Source organism: Sus scrofa, chromosome 9 (genome assembly GCF_054392235.1).
Source record: "Sus scrofa isolate SSC_HxYL_T2T_F1_AM1 chromosome 9, Sscrofa_HxYL_maternal_Yorkshire_Landrace_v2.0, whole genome shotgun sequence".
In the NCBI taxonomy this organism is placed as follows: Eukaryota; Metazoa; Chordata; class Mammalia; order Artiodactyla; family Suidae; genus Sus; species Sus scrofa.
In genome coordinates, this window is record NC_139391.1 from 119,204,683 (window position 1) to 119,222,580 (window position 17,898).

The 17,898-nt window shown below is 35.4% G+C and overlaps 1 protein-coding gene across 29 annotated transcripts in view; it reads left to right on the forward strand.

The window, feature by feature from the left end:
• Positions 1 to 17,898, forward strand: part of DNM3 (dynamin 3) — a 542,852-nt gene that overhangs the window by 143,022 nt on the left and 381,932 nt on the right. The window lies entirely within an intron of this gene.

The following is a 17,898-nucleotide window of genomic DNA, read 5'->3' on the forward strand; positions in this document are numbered from 1 at the left end:
CAACCTATCTGCAGCTGCAGCAATGCTGGATCCTTAACCCACTGTGCAGAGCTAGGGATTCAACCTGCATCCCAGCACTACAGAGACACTGCCCATCCTGATGTGCCACAGTGGGACCTCCAAGGGAATGTTTTTTGAAAGATTGGGGATAATAATAGCATGATTGTGTGTTGATAAGAATGGACCAGAAGAGAGAGAAAATTGGTAAAGAAAATAGAGATGGCATAAATGTAGGGGAAGCAGGATAAAGATTGGATAAATAGATGAGACTAATTCTTGATTAAGGGAAGTGGAGATATTATATGGGGCACCTGTGGTAGTCCTTGCTGTAAGAAGAGAACTGGATTGTTCTCCATTTTAAGAATAGGAAAGGCAGAGGATATGGTTATAGACAAAGTTGGTTAGATCGATTGGTGGAGAGAAGGCTTTTAATATACTGAGTTTATTTATGATGGTGTAATATCCACCTATCCTGAGAAGTTCTAATAGTCATATAGTTAAGACACCATGTTTACACTGCTGTTCAACATGGCTAGAAGTGACACTAACATCTCTGTGTTTTATAGGTACTGCTATAACCTAGCTGAGCAGTTTGTCATGAAGAGGTACTCACACTTTCTGTATAAAAAGCAGAAGAGTTAGTCCCAACAGTGATATTGATTTATTACTTGAGCATGAGTTCATTACCCATGAAGACACTCATTGTGCCTTTTATCTTTTGGGCACAGCAGTATTTTAGCATTTACCTATAAAGCTTGTCGTCTACAATAGCTGTTCAAAGCCCTCACTTAGGAGGCACATGTGTCTGGAAATTCCTTTTATGGTGACTTACTTCACAGCAAATGAATTTCATTTCTAAATCTAGCATGACCAGAGGTCTTCCTGAAGTATAAAAAACACTCCAAGAGGAGAGTTAGACCTCTTTGGGAAAGAGGGCACCATTTTCTCTTGAGGTGAAATTTGTGAATTGGTTAGAATTTACCAGGAAGCTGGAGGCAGACTTTTTTTGTTTTATGGACGTGTGTCCAACCTACCTCCTCGAGGTTTTGCCTTTCCTCAGGTCTCCCTCTTCAATCTGGAAAAAGTTAAAAGTCTGTAGGTGATGTAAGCTGATACTCATTGACCTTTGGCAACACTTAGCAGTTGCCAAAGCATTTACTTTTCTGTCTGTTATGGAGATGCTAGAGATGCTGTTCAGTCCAACAGAAGCGCCAAGCTTCCAGGCATTAAGCCAGCATTCAGAATATGGTGAATATATTTATAAAATGCAAATGTAAGAGCAATCCATGGAGAAAATCTATTTTCCAGCCAGTGTCTATGTCTTTGCAGCTCTTTTTTCCTAATTGGATTCCCATTTTACCTTGACATTCTTTTTTTTTTTTTTAATTTTTTTTATTATTTATTTATTTATTTTTGTCTTTCTGTCTTTTCTAGTGCTGCACTCATGGCATGTGGAGGTTTCCAGGCTAGGGGTCTAATCAGAGCCATAGCCGCTGGCTTACGCCAGAGCCACAGCAACACGGGATCCGACCTACACCACAGCTCACGGCAACGCTGGATCCTTCACCCACTGAGCAAGGCCGGGGATCGAACCCACAACCTCATGGTTCCTAGTCGGATTCGTTAACCACTGAGCCATGACGGGAACTCCTACCTTGACATTCTTAGATTAAATTCTTGACCGTATTAAAAAGAATTAATACAGTTGTCCTTTGGTACCCCTGTGGAATTGCTTCCAAGAGCCCTCACAGATACCAAAATCCACAGATGTTCAAGTCTTTACATAAAACAGCATAGTCCACCCTCCTCACCTGTAGGTTTTCATCCACAGATATAGATGATGGACTGTAGATATTAAGTAATTGAATCAAGAGTACAAACCCTGATATTGAGTCAGTTAATATTTGTGAAGCTATCTTATTCTTTAAGAAGAAATAACTTAGTGTGTTAACTCATAGAAGGCGTGTTTTGACTTCTTAAGGGATATGCTTTTGGGCTTATCTTTCACATGAGTGAGACTCTTAAATTTTTTTTTTTTCAAATGGAGAAAGTGCTAGAAATAGAGGCTAAAACCAAAACATTTGAACCAAAAACTTTGAAAAAGTTGTTTTACATCAGTCCTGCCCGATCGTTCTTTTAACATCTACTATGTACTAGGCTTGAACAAGGATTGTGTTGGATGTCTGCTCTAGCGAAGGGGACCACGGATACACATGACTTTACAGTGCGATCAGGACTTTGATAGGAGGTATATGGACTATATCATTATAGTACTATACTCTGAAGTCTGAGAATTATGGATGCATGTTTCAATTTCATGTTTCTATTTTGCATTTGTACTTGAATTTCAGAGTTTCATGCATTCACAGCTTGAGTGAATATGTTGAATCTTATGTTAGTAATCAGCCCCTTTACAAAGAGAGTAGTTTGTCCGAGGTTGATAAATAGGCTTGCCTAAGCGTAGAGATGAATTTCCATTTAAGCTTTAAAAATGCGTGTTGTCTTAGAATTATATCTAAGATTATATATATACACAGAAATTATTGTATTCAGATTTATGTATATCATAGAAAAGTAAGTTGAACCCTAGAATTGGAAATGCAACAAAAAATTCATCCTATAGGATTAAAAACGCTTTTTTTTTTTTTTTTTTTTTTACAAAAATGTGTTCTACTTGGTATACTGTTTTTATTGGGAAAAACAGAATAGCCTTTATTATGAATTTTACTCTGAAAAAGAAAGAGAATAGATTTAGGACTTGAATATAGATATGTCTATAAATATATGTTTAATTCTTTTTAAAAATAAGAATGAGAGAGAAAAATGTGAAGCCATTGGCAACAGTGAACATGCTATTAAAATGGAACTTATTATTGTCATCAAGATTTTATCAGTGTGACAGACCACTAGTGTGGATTACTAAAACTGACATGTTCAGTGCTTTTACCACTGGGGGTCACTGTGAAGTCGTTGCTTGAACAAAGCTAAAATTTCCCTTTGTGGCATTTGAATGTAGAAATTTGAATGTGGAAAAGAATGACTGTTTATGAAAGACTAAATAATATAGAAGAAGTAAAACATTCTTTCTTTCCCTCAGTTGCATATTACTGATAATGAATCTTAAGAATTTTCTTTATATTGGTATATGGATAACTGTTGCATTGCTAATCAGAGTGAAAATGTTTAATTAATGGGACTTTAGCTTTATAGAACAATTGTGTTCTCATAACTTTATGTTTCAAAATTCAAAGACATTTCAAACACAAGTAATAGTTACCTATGCAATTGAATCTTACTCTATTGAATATTGAATTCTGATATGGCCCCAGGCTTCTAACATTCCCATTAGCGTAGTAGCTCTTTTAAAAGTTGCTGTAGAAACGTATTCTAGAATCCATCACCAGAATATCTGTTCAAACCAGATCTGTATATTTTGTTGTCTATTAAGAAAAATGTGACTATTAAAAGAAAACTCTTCTAAATTTCTATAAGATCTTTATTTTTCCTGGCTTTTGTAATCTCTTTGTTCCACCCTCTCTCCCTCGCTCTATTTTACTTTCCTTTCTCTTCCCTTTTTTTTTTTCTGTCCAATATTTCTTGAATGCTTGCTATGATCCTTGAGTAGGAAAACAATTTCTTCCATTGAGACAAGCATGAAGTAAGAAATTTAGTACCTGTAGGTGGAGGTTCATTTTTAGATAACTGGAGTGTCATTTGAGTAATTTATTACCTATAGATATAGAGTTTTTTTCTTTTACATGAGAAGCCAGGCTACAGGCTGAGAAAGAACTGGGAGACTGGGGCGGGGGATTGGAGGATAAGAGAGAAGGGGGTTGTATAAGATGTTTGTGGAGAAAGGTATTTTGGACAGCCACTGTGGGGAAAGAGAAGGAGAAAGTGGAACTCATTGAAGACTCCACTGAGGCCAGAGCCTTTTGCAACAAGCCTTAGGACTGGACTGTATGATTCCCAGAAACACGTAGAAGCTAGGGATTTGGAGAAGCAAATACCCAGATTGTTTTTGGGTTAACGTTCTGCAGGATCAGTTGGATGAAAGACAAAGTGGGCAAAAGAGTTGAGTATATTGGAAAAATAATAGAAAGATGAACTGTGAAATCCTTAGAAGAAGGGAAGAAAGTGAAACCAAAAAGAACTTGTAAGTTTGGGGGGAAAATCGAATGGTTCAGGGTTGAGAATCTGGATAAGATTGAAGAATAGCAGTGCATTATTCATGGTAGGTGAGTGAAGGAATTGGAAGAATAGGAATTTGTGGTTAGAATATTAGAGTTTATGATTTAGAGCTGGAATAAATCCAGGTTATAAATGTCCAGGACATGGTCATGGAAGGAAATTGCTAAAATGATGTGCAGGTGATAATCATTGAATAGAAGCGCTCAGGAAACTAAATACATGAGAAACGGATACCTCATCCTCATATACATTGATGTTGACTGGACAATGGTGGAACTAAGAGTGGTGAAGAAGACCATGATGCTGAAAGCTTCAATAAAGTGTGTATGTGTGTGCATGCGCGCGTGTGTGTTGACAACGGGTATCTGAGCGTTTGGTAGATGACAGCGGCAAGAACAGAGGGCACTGTAACCAGGTGATATAAAACTCCAAAGAAATATTTTTTATGAAAAGGTAGATGATTTTGGTTTGGAACAGAACTGAGGAGTAGGAAAACCTTATTAATCTTCATTCTCCTTTCCTTCACCTGAGGGGTATGAAGGAAAGAACTGGATTTAAATGAAGGCAAGGAGGTGAGAGCTATTGTTTGGACCAGAACATGAGTATGTTGGAGTAATTTGGTAACAATAAAGACTGTTCCAGATGGCACAGTGAGAGGGTTGGCAGAAAGGCAGCAAGGGGAGAAGTGGGCAGCTGTCAAAATGGAAATACAAGCTGTTCTGCTGAAATAACTGAGATGCATTCTTAAGAAATGTTGCCTTAATAGACATTACATTAATAAAAGCATAAGACGTATAAAAATTATGTTTGAAACAGTACAGCTTAGTGGTTAATTGTACAAACTCTGGAGCCAAACTGCCTAGGTTTGAATCTTGGCTCCACCTCTTACTAGTTTTGTGATCTTGGGCAAATTTCCTAATATTTCCACACCTTAATTTACTCATCTGTAAAATGGGGATAGCAATGTAAGATTGTTATGAAATTAAATGAATTAATATCTGCATAGTACTTAGAAAAGTACTTTGCACTTAAATAAGCTTTATAAAAGTATTACCTAAAATTAGTATGTTTCTATGGTTAAAAAGTAGGTTTGTGGCTGTATAATATCAGACTAATAGTTATTTTTCCTACAGGGATTTCTGTTATAAAAGCCAATAGTTGTTGCATTTTCTGGAAGTTTATAGCTGTTAAATTGAAATCTTTCTCAGCAAAGTTAAACTTTGCTTTCTACTTTTTCTTACCTGTCTTTTAGGGTTGCCAACATTATCACTTGTCCAAGGCTCCTTACACATTCATGTGTTGTTACCTTTATATAACCCATGATGACGATGCGCAAAACCAGAGCCAATTGCATTACATGCAGTTGGGTGCATGGCGTGTGTGTGTGTATGTGAACCATGGTTTCTGATAATGGTGCCTCTAGCGATCTATATAATGTGTATCATGTTTCTGTTTAGTAGGTCCCAGCAGAGCCCATGGCCTTAATAGAAACTTTTGCTGTAGGAGAAATTCCTCCTATTCAGAAGAGGAGACATGACCCAAGAAGCTTGCATGCGGTTTGAAAGTGAAGGGTGATGTTAAAGGAGAGATCTTGGTGTTATCAACTAGTTCCAAGTTAACCAGCTGGAACTTCCGTTAAGTCTCCATGCTATTGCCAATAGAATCCCTGGATGGTGTTCTGGACCAGAACACTTTGTGGTCAGCAGTCAACAGCTTGAGCTATCAGTTCAGGATTCCAAACAGTTTGCTGAGGGTTCTGGGTAGAATGTTATTGGTTATTGTCTGCAGTAAAACCCCCTGTAAGAGAAAGGTATGAGTGGGAAATATGTAATAGTCCCATGTCCACAACAGTGATGGAATCCTACTGGCATGCATTGTGAAGACGTCCTACCCTGCAGTGAAAGAAGTTTCTTAATTAAATCCTAAATGTGCTTTCTGGGAGGAAGTCCCTTGTCCACTGTCCATTGGTCTCTCAGGGCTCTACCTTCTGGGAGTTTCTTCCTTGCATTTTCCTCCATGACATATCTGAAGTGGAACTGAGGGATTATGATCTTCTCCAGAGATGCACAGCTTTCATAGCCTATTGTATGCTTGTAGAAACTTGGAGCCATAAAAGTTGTTTTAAGTCTCAAACTGTCAAAGACATTTTCAGGCCAGGCTTTTTGTTTCTTTGGGAATGCAATTTCTTAAAAAGAAAAAACTTATTACGGCTTAACTCTCTGCTTCTAGTTAATTCCATGTACAAATAATTACATAGAAGCTTTCTCCTAGACATAGATCTTAGATCTGTTTTGTTTGTTTGTCTCCTTGCCATGAGTCCTCTTCCCCCACCCCTCTTCTCTCTCTTTCACCTTGTGGTTACCTTGAGGCTACCTGGGTGAGGCTATAGGCTTGGGTAGGGTGGTATGCATTTTAAGTATAAAGTTTGATGAGATTTGACAAAAATATACATACATACAACTACCACCACAACTAAGATACAGAACATTTCTATCATCTACACAGGGTCCCTTGTATTCCTTTCCAGTCAGTCCTACGCTAGTCCCCCACTCCCGGCTCCAGGAAACCGCTGGTCTGCTTTTCATCACTCACTATACATTAGATTTGTCTTCAGAGTTTTATATAAAATGGAATCATACAGTAAGGACTCTTGGTGTCTAGCTTCTTCTGATCAGCATGTTTTTGAGATTCATCCATGCTGTTGCCTGTTTTAGTTTATTCTTTTAAATTGGTTAATAGTATTTCACTGTGTGCTGTGCCACATATTGTTGATTTGTTTACCTCTTGATGGAACTTTAGTTTTCTTTAATTTTGGCTGAGTACATATCAGGCTGCTACAAGTATTTATGTACAAGTTTTCTATGTTCATATGTTTTTATTCACTTGGGAAAATAGTTAAGAGTGGATTTGCTGGGTAAGCGCATGTTTAATATTTTTAAGAAACCACCAAGCTCTTCTCCAAAGTGATTGTACAACTTTTATTCCCAGCAGCAATATAGAAGTGCTTCATTTGCTCCACATGTTGGTATTGTTAGTTTTATTTTAACTGTAGTCATTGTAATGCCTATGTAGTGGTATTGATTTGCATTTCCCTGATGATTCATGATGCTAAACATCATTTCATGCCCTAATAGGCCATTTGTAAATTTTCTTTGGTGAGGTGTCTGTTCAATTCTTTTGTTTATGTTAAATTCTTCTTAATATTAAATTATGAAGTTTAAAAATTTCTGATGCAAATATTTTATGTAATGCAAATATTTTTCTCAGTCTATAGCTTACTGGTAAAATCCTTTCCATATCTTTTAAAGGGCAAGTTTTAATTTTGATGATGTACAATTTATTAATTTTAAAAATGTAATCTACATTTTTTATCTTAAGAAAGATTTGCCTAATCCAGATTTGCAAAGATTTTTGTCCTGTGTTTTCTTCTAGAAGTTTTGTAGTTTTAGCCTTAAATTTAGGTCTGTGATCCTTTTTTTGGTGTATTGTTTAAAATGAAGAAGGGTCAGAATTCATTATTTTCCATATGTATATACAATTATTTCAGCACCATTTATTTTGAACAGACTTTCCTTTCTCCATTGAATTACATTGACATCTTTGTCCAAAACCAGTTACTTGGGTGTAATCTATAATACTGGACTCTATTCTGTCCAGTTGATCTGTTTGTCTATTCTGTGTCAATATCACTGTCTTAATGACTGTAGCTTTATAATAAGCCCTGAGAGCAATTAATGCAAGTTTTATTCATTATTTCTTTCTTTATAATAGATACTTTGTATTTTCATTGGAATTTTTTAAATCAGCTTGTTAGTTTCTACAAAAAAAAACTTACTGGGACTTTGTCTACAATTACATCAAATCTATAGCTTTTGCTGTCTGATATGCTAGCCAGTAGCCATATGTGGCTATTAAAGTTAAAATTAACTAAAACCAAAAAAATTAATTCCTCAGTCATGCCTCACTTACAGTGCTTAATAACTACAAGTTACTTATTGCCTTTGTATTGGAAAGCTCACATATCAGACATTTACATTATTGTAGTAACTTCTGTTGAACAGTGTTGCTATGGACCAATTTGCAGAGAACTGACTTAATAGCATTGAATGCCTCGGTCAATGAACATTTTTTTTTTTCCATTTATTTAGGTCTTCTTTATGGTGTATTATAGTTTTCAGCGGACATGTCTTGCATGTATTTTATCAAACTTATGCTTATGCATTTTATGATTTGGGATGTTCTTGTAAATAGTTAAATTTTTTTGCCTTTCCAATTTTTTACTGCCAGTATATATATACGTACAATTTATTTTTGTATTTTGACCTTATATTCTGTGATCTCAAACCACTTATTAATTCTGATAGCCTTATATTCTGTGGTCTCAATCCACTTTTTAACTATGATAGCCTTTCGTAGAGTCTTTAAAATATTCTACATGTATACTCTTGTTCTTTGAGAGTAAAGACAGTTCTGTTCTTTTCTTTGTAACCTTATGCATTTGAATTGTTATTCTTGCTTTGTTTAACTGGCTAGAACCTTTAGTATAATATTGAATTGAAGAGTGAGAGTAGATAATTTTATTGACCTTTTCAAATAATCAGCATTTGGTTTAATTGTTTATGTCTATTATCTGTATTCTATTTCATTTATTACTACTCTTATTTCCTTACTTCTACTTCCTTTGGGTTTAATATATTATTCTCTCTGTAGCTTCATAAGGTTGAAGCTTAGATCTTTTTAAAGCTTTCTTATTTGGTAATAGTAATATATTAAGCTATAAATTTTTATATTTTTTATTAAAGTATATTTGATTTACAGGATTGTGCCAATTTCTGCTATAAAGCAAGGTGACCCAGTCATTCACATGTATACCCACATACACAGTCCTTTTCTTATATTATCTTCCATCATGATCTATCCCAAAAGACTGGATATAGTTCCCTGTGTATATAGTTGGACCTCACTGCTTATCCATTCTAAATGCAGTAGTTTATATCTACTAACCCCCCAAATCCCAGTCCATCCCATTCCTTCCTCTTTCTCATTTGGCAACTATAAGCCTTTCCCTTAGGTCTGTGAGTTTCTGTTTTGTAGGGAAGTTCACTTGTGCTATATTTTAGATTCCACATATAAGTGATATCATATGGGTATAAATTTTCCTGTGAGTTCTTAATTAGCTATATACTATAAATTTTGATAAGTTGTACTTTTGTTTTATTTAATTTTAAGTATTTAAAAATTTCCTTGTGACTTCCTTTTTGACTCATGGTATTTTAGACATATGTTGTTCAGTTTCCTAATATTTTAGCATTTTCCAGGTAACTTTCTGATAGTAATTTTGGTATGATTTTATTCCTTGTAAATACTGAGATTTATTTGTTAGTACTACATATGGTCCATTTTGATGTATGACCAGTGTGCATTTGATAAGGCTATATTCTAATGTTATTATCTTCTTCTGTAGATGTCATATAGACATCTGTGCATATTCTTATTTGCTTATTACAGGCATAACTTGAAATATTGCAGATTTAGTTCTAGATCACTGCAACAAAACCAATATTTGAATAAAGCAAGTTATACAAGTTTTTTGGCCTCCTAGTGCATGTAAACGTTATGTTTATACTATAGTCTATTAAGTGTGCAGTGGCATTATGTCCAAAAAAAACTACATACTTTAAAAAATGCTTTATTGATAAAAATGCTAACAATCATCTGACAATGCAGGGTTGCCACAAACCTTCAATTTATTAAAAAGTACACTATATGCAAGGTACAATAAAAGCACAGTAAAATGAAGTATGTCTGTGTTTTCACATTTTATTTAATATCCTTGAATGTTTTCTGCATGTTTTTAATAGTTATTTTAATGTCATCTGTGAATTCAGAGTTTATAAATGAAATACTGTTAAACTGATTCACCACCCCTCCCCCATTTTATGGTCACATTTTCCTTCTTCTTTGTGTCTGGTGATTTTTGTTTGAATGCTGGATATTTTTAACTTTATTGAGTTCTGAGTTTTATTGTATTATTTTAGAATATATTGGACTTTTTTTTTATCAGGTAGTTACATTACTTGCAGATCAGTTACATTTTTTGAACCTGATTTTTAGGTTTTTTTAAAAGGATGGGTCTGCAGTAACCTTTACTGAGGTTTGGCCCTTCTGGTATATAACTAAACAGGTCTCTTCATTGTAGCATGTGGGGACTTAATGACTCCCAGCTCCATGTGTGCTCTGGGAATTGTTTGGTTTAGAGCTCCCTGGCAGTTGTTTTTTTCCTAGCCTTGGGGGGTTTTACCTTAGGCATGCATGCATTCTGAGACTCAAGGAGACCTCTATGCACATTTGTAGAGCTCTTTCTATTCATAGCTCCCTTTTATCTGGTATGCTATACTATAAATCTGTGTTGGCCTCTTGAAATCCAATTTATGTCTCTTCAACTAAGCAGGACTGCTGGAATCTCTTTGAATTTTTCCTCCATGCATTGTAGTCCAGAAATTGCCTCTAAGTAGAAGCTGAATAATTGTATGACATATTTTGTTTCTCTTCTCTCAAGTATCGTAGTCCTATACAACCTGTTGTTTCATATCAGAAAACAATTACTTAATATATTTTATCAGTTTTATAGTTTACAGCTGAAAGGTGAGATGTATCTGAACTGTTACTCTTTTAAGCTAGAAAAAGAAATTACTGAGTTCCATTGCTTAACAGAAAATTCTTAGTGGACCTTTGTTTCTCAGTCCTTTTAATCTATTATTTTCTTGAGTTACAAGAACAATTAGCTTTTCAACCATTAGAAGACCCAGATTTCTAGTGTCTCTCTAGTCCTTTCTCTTTCTGCTCACACAATGATAAATTTCTTTTGTGAACTCGTCTCTTAAATACTTTGTTTAAGCAGCAAAGAACAATTAAGACAAACTAATATTCTATATTTTATTATAAACTAATATTTATAATCGCATTAGGCATTTAGCCTGCCTTACGTGGGATAGGTTTACATAATACACAGCTATTGAATAACATGAAACTTTCCAAGTTGCTATACTTGTTTCTTTGCTGCCTATCTTGCTAAGCTAGGTCTTCGTTATTGTAGTAGCTCTCTTCTTCTGAGTACCACTGTTTGTACTGATATACAGTAATAAATAGACTGAAATAATGTAATGATGCAAACAGAAGTGTCTATGTGGAGTGGATTTTCAGGGTAGTGTGGTGTTTCTTGTCTGTGACATAATTGGGATGGCCAGATACTTCTACTTGTCCCCCTCAAGGACTGAGGGATTTTGGTTAGATCCAGCAAGTAGAAGGTGAAAGAGCTAGCAAGAGAACATGTGGGAAATTATATAGACCAAACCTAAACATGGCACATGTCACTCTGCCCACATGCCACTGGCTAGAACTCAGTTATAGGCATTTTATAAGGGATATTATAACTCAGTTTTAAGGGAGATTTGGAAATATAGTTAAGCTTTGTGCCAAGGAAGAAGAAGAAAGTGGATTGAGGTGGAAAAAAACATGGAGATTTAAGTATACAGTGGTCCCGCTTATCCATGGGGGATACGTTCTAAGACCCCCAGTAGATGATGGAAACCATGGAAAGTACTAACACCTAAATATACTATATACTATGTTTTTTCCTATACGTACATATTTGAACTGTAAAACTAGCATGAATTTCTTTTTCCTTCACAATTTCATGGAAAAAAGATTGATACCATTGATCTTTGCAACCTTGGCATATTATTATTTTTCTTATTGAGAACTTTTGCCTTTTCATTTAAAGGAAGCACTTTACAGCTTCACTTTGGCATACCAAATTGCCAGCACCACTACTTTTGTGCTTTGGGGCTGTTACTAAGTGAAATAAGGGTTCACAAGCATTAAGATACTAATAACCAAGAGGGCTACTGGGTAACAAACAAGTGAGATAAGCTGGACAAAGGGATGATTCACATGGGCTGATGGGGCATGATGGTGGGAGATTTCATCATGTTACTCAGAACAGTACTCAGTTTAAAACTTATAAATTTTTTTTCTGGAATTTTTCATGTAATATTTTTGGACCACAGACTGGTGGTAAAAGTGAAACCACAAAAAAAGGGGGAAACTGCTGAATATGGACTTTTTCTCTTTTGTATTTTCATGCCTTAGTCTGTTTTGGAGCACAGATTCTCAGCGAAAGACCACTCTATATCTAAATTTTCTTATCTTTGAAGTAATTCTTTTTTCTTTCCTTCCCTTATCTCCTTTCTCCCTTTCTTCTGTTTCTCATCTCCCCTCCTTCTATAAATATTAAATCTTTCAAGTATTTGGGTAGATTCTGGGCCTGGATTGGTGAGCATGATAGAGTCTCTGCTTCCACAGCAACAGTAATTTTTGTGTTTTCTATTTTCTTAATATTTTACCTATCATCACATGCAATAACATTACCGGATGACTCCTAAAGTGAAAACTGTTATTCAGAATTGTTGGGAGTAACAAGAAAATAATGTTAATGGAAAACTTATAGGAAAAAAAGATGAAACTATTCCCATTCATCACTGATTGCTTTCAGAAATAAAATATTCCACAATCTTTGCCAAACAGAAAGAACAACATTTACTTCAACTCCCCACTCCCCCAAATCCCACCAAAATCCAAAGCAAAAAAAAAAGCATTAACTGAAGGACATCTAATTTCCTAAGTCTGTTTTTAATTTTACTGTATACATGTTTACAGTAACTTTTCATTGATTTTGTTTTTCATTGCTGTTGTTTCAGTGTACACAGCGTTCCAGATTACTTTTCTGGCAACTGCTAATGTGGTTCGTGGCTTGGTTTTGTCCCATTTCTTAATTAGATGAAATAACACACTACTTATAATTTAGTTGCGTATATAAATGGAAGAAACAGCAATGTTCTTATAGGAAAATCACTGTGTTGACAACAAACCTAGGTAACATGGTAGAATGGCATCATATTTCTTTTTTTGGAATTTGTTATTTCAATTCCTGTCTAAACCTAAGAAAAATAAGTATGCTTTTTAAACTCATTATTCTTTGATAAATAAACATTTATTGAGTTCCCACGCTGTGTTTGGTTACCTATATTAATTGCTTGAAAAATGTAGATTAGATGTTGTCCTAATTCCTGAAGAGATTGTGACTTAGTGGGTAAGACAGGCAAATAAGCAGATTCCTAGTGTCATATAAGAAATGTGATTTCACTGTACACAGAGAGCTTTCAAGGTGTAGAGAAAAGGTTTCAAACTTAGACTTGTGGGAGCCTGATTAAGGACATGCAGGAAAGGTCTTTAAGGTATTTCAAAGGATGAGTAGGAGATGACTGAAAAGAGAAGAATAATTGGAGCTGAGGGGGATAGCGTTATGAAGGTGAAGAGGCAAGAATGCATAAACACATGGAGAATTGCAACTCGTTGAGTGTGACAAGAGTTTAGGCTTGGAATAGAGTTGGGAGGAAGTGGTGGGAAACAAAATTGGTAAGATCACAACCTTCATTTATTGAGTGGCTTTTTATGTACCAAGAACTTTCCATGCATTATGTTATTTAATTTTCTTTAATTAATAGATTTTATTTTTTAGAGCAATTTTACAGGTTCACAGGAAGACTGAGCAGAAGGTGCAGAGTTCCCATGTATGTCTTGTCCCCACACATGCATAAACTTTCCAGTTACCAATATTTCCCACCAGACTAGTGCGCTTCCTACGGTTGACACATTATCATCACTTAGCGCTCATAGTTGATGTTAGGGTTCACTTTTGGTGGTATACACTCTGAGTTTGGACAAATGTATAATGACGTGTATCCATCACTGTAATATCACACAGAGTAGTTTTCACTGCCATGAAAAATATCTGTGCTCCACCTTTTCATCCCTGCCTCCCCTAACTCCAGCAACCACTGATTTTTTTTTTTATTGTCTCCACAGTTTTGCTTTCCCAGCAGGTCGTATAGTTGGAATCATACACCATATAGCGTTTTTACATTGTTGTCTTTCACTTAGTAACATGAATTTAAGGCTGTTTAAATTTTTCATGACTTTTAGTAAGAACTTTCTGTCCCTTGCTCACTTCTTCCAGCTCTGGATTACTGATTTCTAAAGACTACCACTCTTTACCTTTTTAACTTTCTTTTGATATTTCTCTCCATATTTAAGGATTTGGCTGTCTTATATTCCTCTCCCATGCCCATACCTCCCCAATTCTACTAATATATTTTGGCAAATGAATATTATGATTCTGAAAATATTCACAACGGAGTACAGATGTGTTAAATTATGATTAAATTTCCTTTCTTGCATGATACTGCTTGTTTTTGAAGTCGATAGTTTTTTTTTTTGCATAGTATTCTATATATCTATCTATGTGTTTCCAATCTCTCCTACAGAAGTTTGAATCTCTTAATACTTTCAGAAACATTGGGCTTCAGAATATTCTTTCATTTTCTTTCTTTTTTTTTCTTGACGAGGGAATATGTCTCTTCAATAATCTTTATTCTCTTATTCTGATAGATTTTGATTGCTCTCCTGGCCTTATTCTGGGATCAACAATATCCTGAAAATTCCCATATTTTTCTGGCTATATTGGATTTCTTGCTTCCTGGATTTCATACCTACTCTTTGTTAGTTTATTCCCAGGTTTGGTGTGACACATCCTTTAGAAGTTTCAATAAATAAGTAAAAAGGAGAAAGGGAAGTAAATATTTTGAGATTTTTGCATGTATGAAAATATCCTTTTCTATTGTCCTGTTTTTGCTAGTTTGGAATTGTAGGCTAATCTTTCTCTTGGAATTTTGAAAACATTGCTCTGCTGGTTTTTAGTTTACAGTTTGCTGCTAGAAAGACTGATGCTATAATGATTGGCAAACTTTTTAAAAGAATAGCTTTCTTTTTTGGAGTTCCCATTATGGCGCAGTGGAAATGAATCCATCTAGTATACAGGCTGGATCCCTAGCCTCACTTAGTGCGTTAAGGATCTGCATTGCTGTGGCTGTGGTGTAGGCCGGCAGCTATAACTCCGATTCGAACCCTAGCCTGGGTACTTCCATTTGCTGCAGGTGTGGCCCTTAAAAAAAAAAAAAAAAGAAAGAAAGAAAGAAGAGAATAACTTTCTTTTTTAACTTCTTTGGGAGTTTTTTAGGATATTATATCTGTTCCCAGTGTTATGACTCTTATACTGATGTGACATGTTGTATTGTTTGTATGTGTGAGTGTGTTTCATGTTGTGTCGGGCACTTGATGGATTCATTCAGTCCCTAAATTAACCTTTCACTTATAGGACATTTAATTGACTAGTATGTCCCCAAACACCCCCCAAATCTTTCTGCTTAGTGTTTTCTCTCTTATTGGAATACCGATTATTCAGATATCGGGTCTTCTGGATCATTTCTCTAGGTTAAAAAAATTTTTTCCTTTCCTATTATTTACACTTTTTCTTTTGTTTTCTGGAAGGGCTCCTAACTTTGCACTCCAACATTTTTGTTTTTGCACTCATGTTCTTAATTACTGAGAGTTCTTTTTGTTGGCAGATTTCCTTTTATGACATTCTATTTTTGTTTCATAAATGAGAAGACCTCTTCTTTCTCTCTGAGAATATTAATAAAAATAATAGAGTTTTCTTCATATTTTGTATTATCTTTGTCTTCTTCAAGTTCTGTTTTATAATGTTTGTTTGTTTTGGTCTCATTAGAGAGTTTCCTTGGCTCTCTCTTCATATTTAAAGGTGAAATATTATCAGGTGGTTGGAAGTTCTTTGTGAGTATGCTTGAATTATCGAATGATAGACTTCACAGCAGGATGATTTATTGGGCTGTTTTAATTGTTCATCTGAATATCAATATCTGTGTTTTTCTCTTGTAATGGTTAACTTCCTCACATCATTGGTCCAATCTCTTGCTTGCAGTGGTTAAAGTCTGACAGCCATCTCTTTTTTGAAGTCAAATTAGGAAACTGGACTGGGAAGGGGGTCCTGCCATTATTTACTATGTGGAGTTTTACTTAACCACTCTCTTTTAATACCTGATACCCCCTAACCGGGCCAGGTACCCATGAGTTCAGAGTTTTTCTGGTTCAATATTTCCAGAGAGTAAACTTGTACTGTCCTGCCAGAATGGACCAGGGCAGCTCCTTGCTATGTTTTCCATGGAAATTTGACGGAATTTCCGCCCAGTGCTTCTATTTTCAGATTCAACTGCCACCACCACTCTCCAGTGTTTTCAGAGCTATTGGTCTCCTAGGTTTTTTTTTTTTTTTTCCTCATTTTTTCAAAGTTTTATTGAAGTATATTTAATTTACAGTGTTGTGATAATTTCTGCTATATAGCAGTGATTCAATTATACACATACACACATCCATTCCTTTTCAGATGTGATTGTGGTGTATGGAATGACTGTGCTGACAAGGTTCTGCTCTATAGATACATAGCATGGGGAACTCTACCAAATATTCTATGATGATCTATGTAAGAAAAAGGTCCCCTAGGTCTTGAATCTTTTTGAGATGCTGTGATGTAAATTATTCAGCTTTTGGGCTTCCCCTATTGTTAGCTTTTTTGGGTATAGTTTTCCTCTGATCTGTTAAGTGAGTTAACAGTCATCCTGCTGGGTTTCCAGCTTCAAAAATTTTCTACATTCCTCTCCCATTTTCTTCAGTCTCCTTGGTTTAAGCTTTTTAAATTGTAAAAAATTATTTTTACTCTGGAAAGCAGTATATTGGTTAAAAGCAAGGACTCTGGAACTAGACTGCACAGATCCACTTCTTGTATGACACTGGGAAAGTTATTTAATCTCTCTCTGCCTTAGTTTCCTCATCTTAAAAAATTAGTAGTTGGAATACTTTTTAGGGTTAAATTACTTAAGACATGTAAAGCATTTAAAAACCACAGCTGGTGGAGTTCTCTTGTGGCTCAGCAGGTTAAGAACCCAACATAGTGTCCGTGAGGGTTCTGGACTCACTCAGTGGGTTAAGAATCCCGGGTTGCCACAGTCTGCAGTGTAGGTCACAGATGTGGCTTGGATTTGGTGTTGCTGTAGCTGTGGCATAGGGTGGCAGCTGCAGCTCTCATCAACCCCTAGCCTGGGAACTTCCATGTCCTGCAAGGTGCAGCTATAAAAAGAAAAAAATGAAATAAAACCATAGCTGGTGTAATAAATATTAGCCATTATTATTCAGGTGGTCTCAGGTAAAAGATAAAGGCTTGTTTTGAATTAACCATGTTTAATTGGAAATTCAAAGAAAGGCACTTAAAAAGATGAAGGTAAAAACGGTTCATTTTTTTTTTTTTTCTAATGATGGAAGCAAAGAACAAATACAATATACCTGAAAGCTACATAAAACGTTTAGGTTTTTATGTTATTTTATTACCTTGGAGATTGTGATTTCCAACCATTTTATTTTACAGATGAGGAAAACTGAGACCCATAGAGTTAAGTGACTTGCCTTGAAACTAGAATCCAAGGTTCAGAATTCCTAGTTCAGTCTTCTTTCTATTAAGTCGTATTTCCTTTTCTAAGGAACAGTGAGTGAATGCTGTGAGACTTGTGATTTGATTTTTGGTAATGCCAGTATCCTATACCTAATTTTTTAATTTATTTATTTTTTTACCTCAAGTGCTCAAAATTGGGTCAATAATAAGCTTTGGTTTATGACACAGCCTCATCAATGGTCCATATGTGGTCTATTTTGGGATTTATTTGTTTTAAATAATGGAAT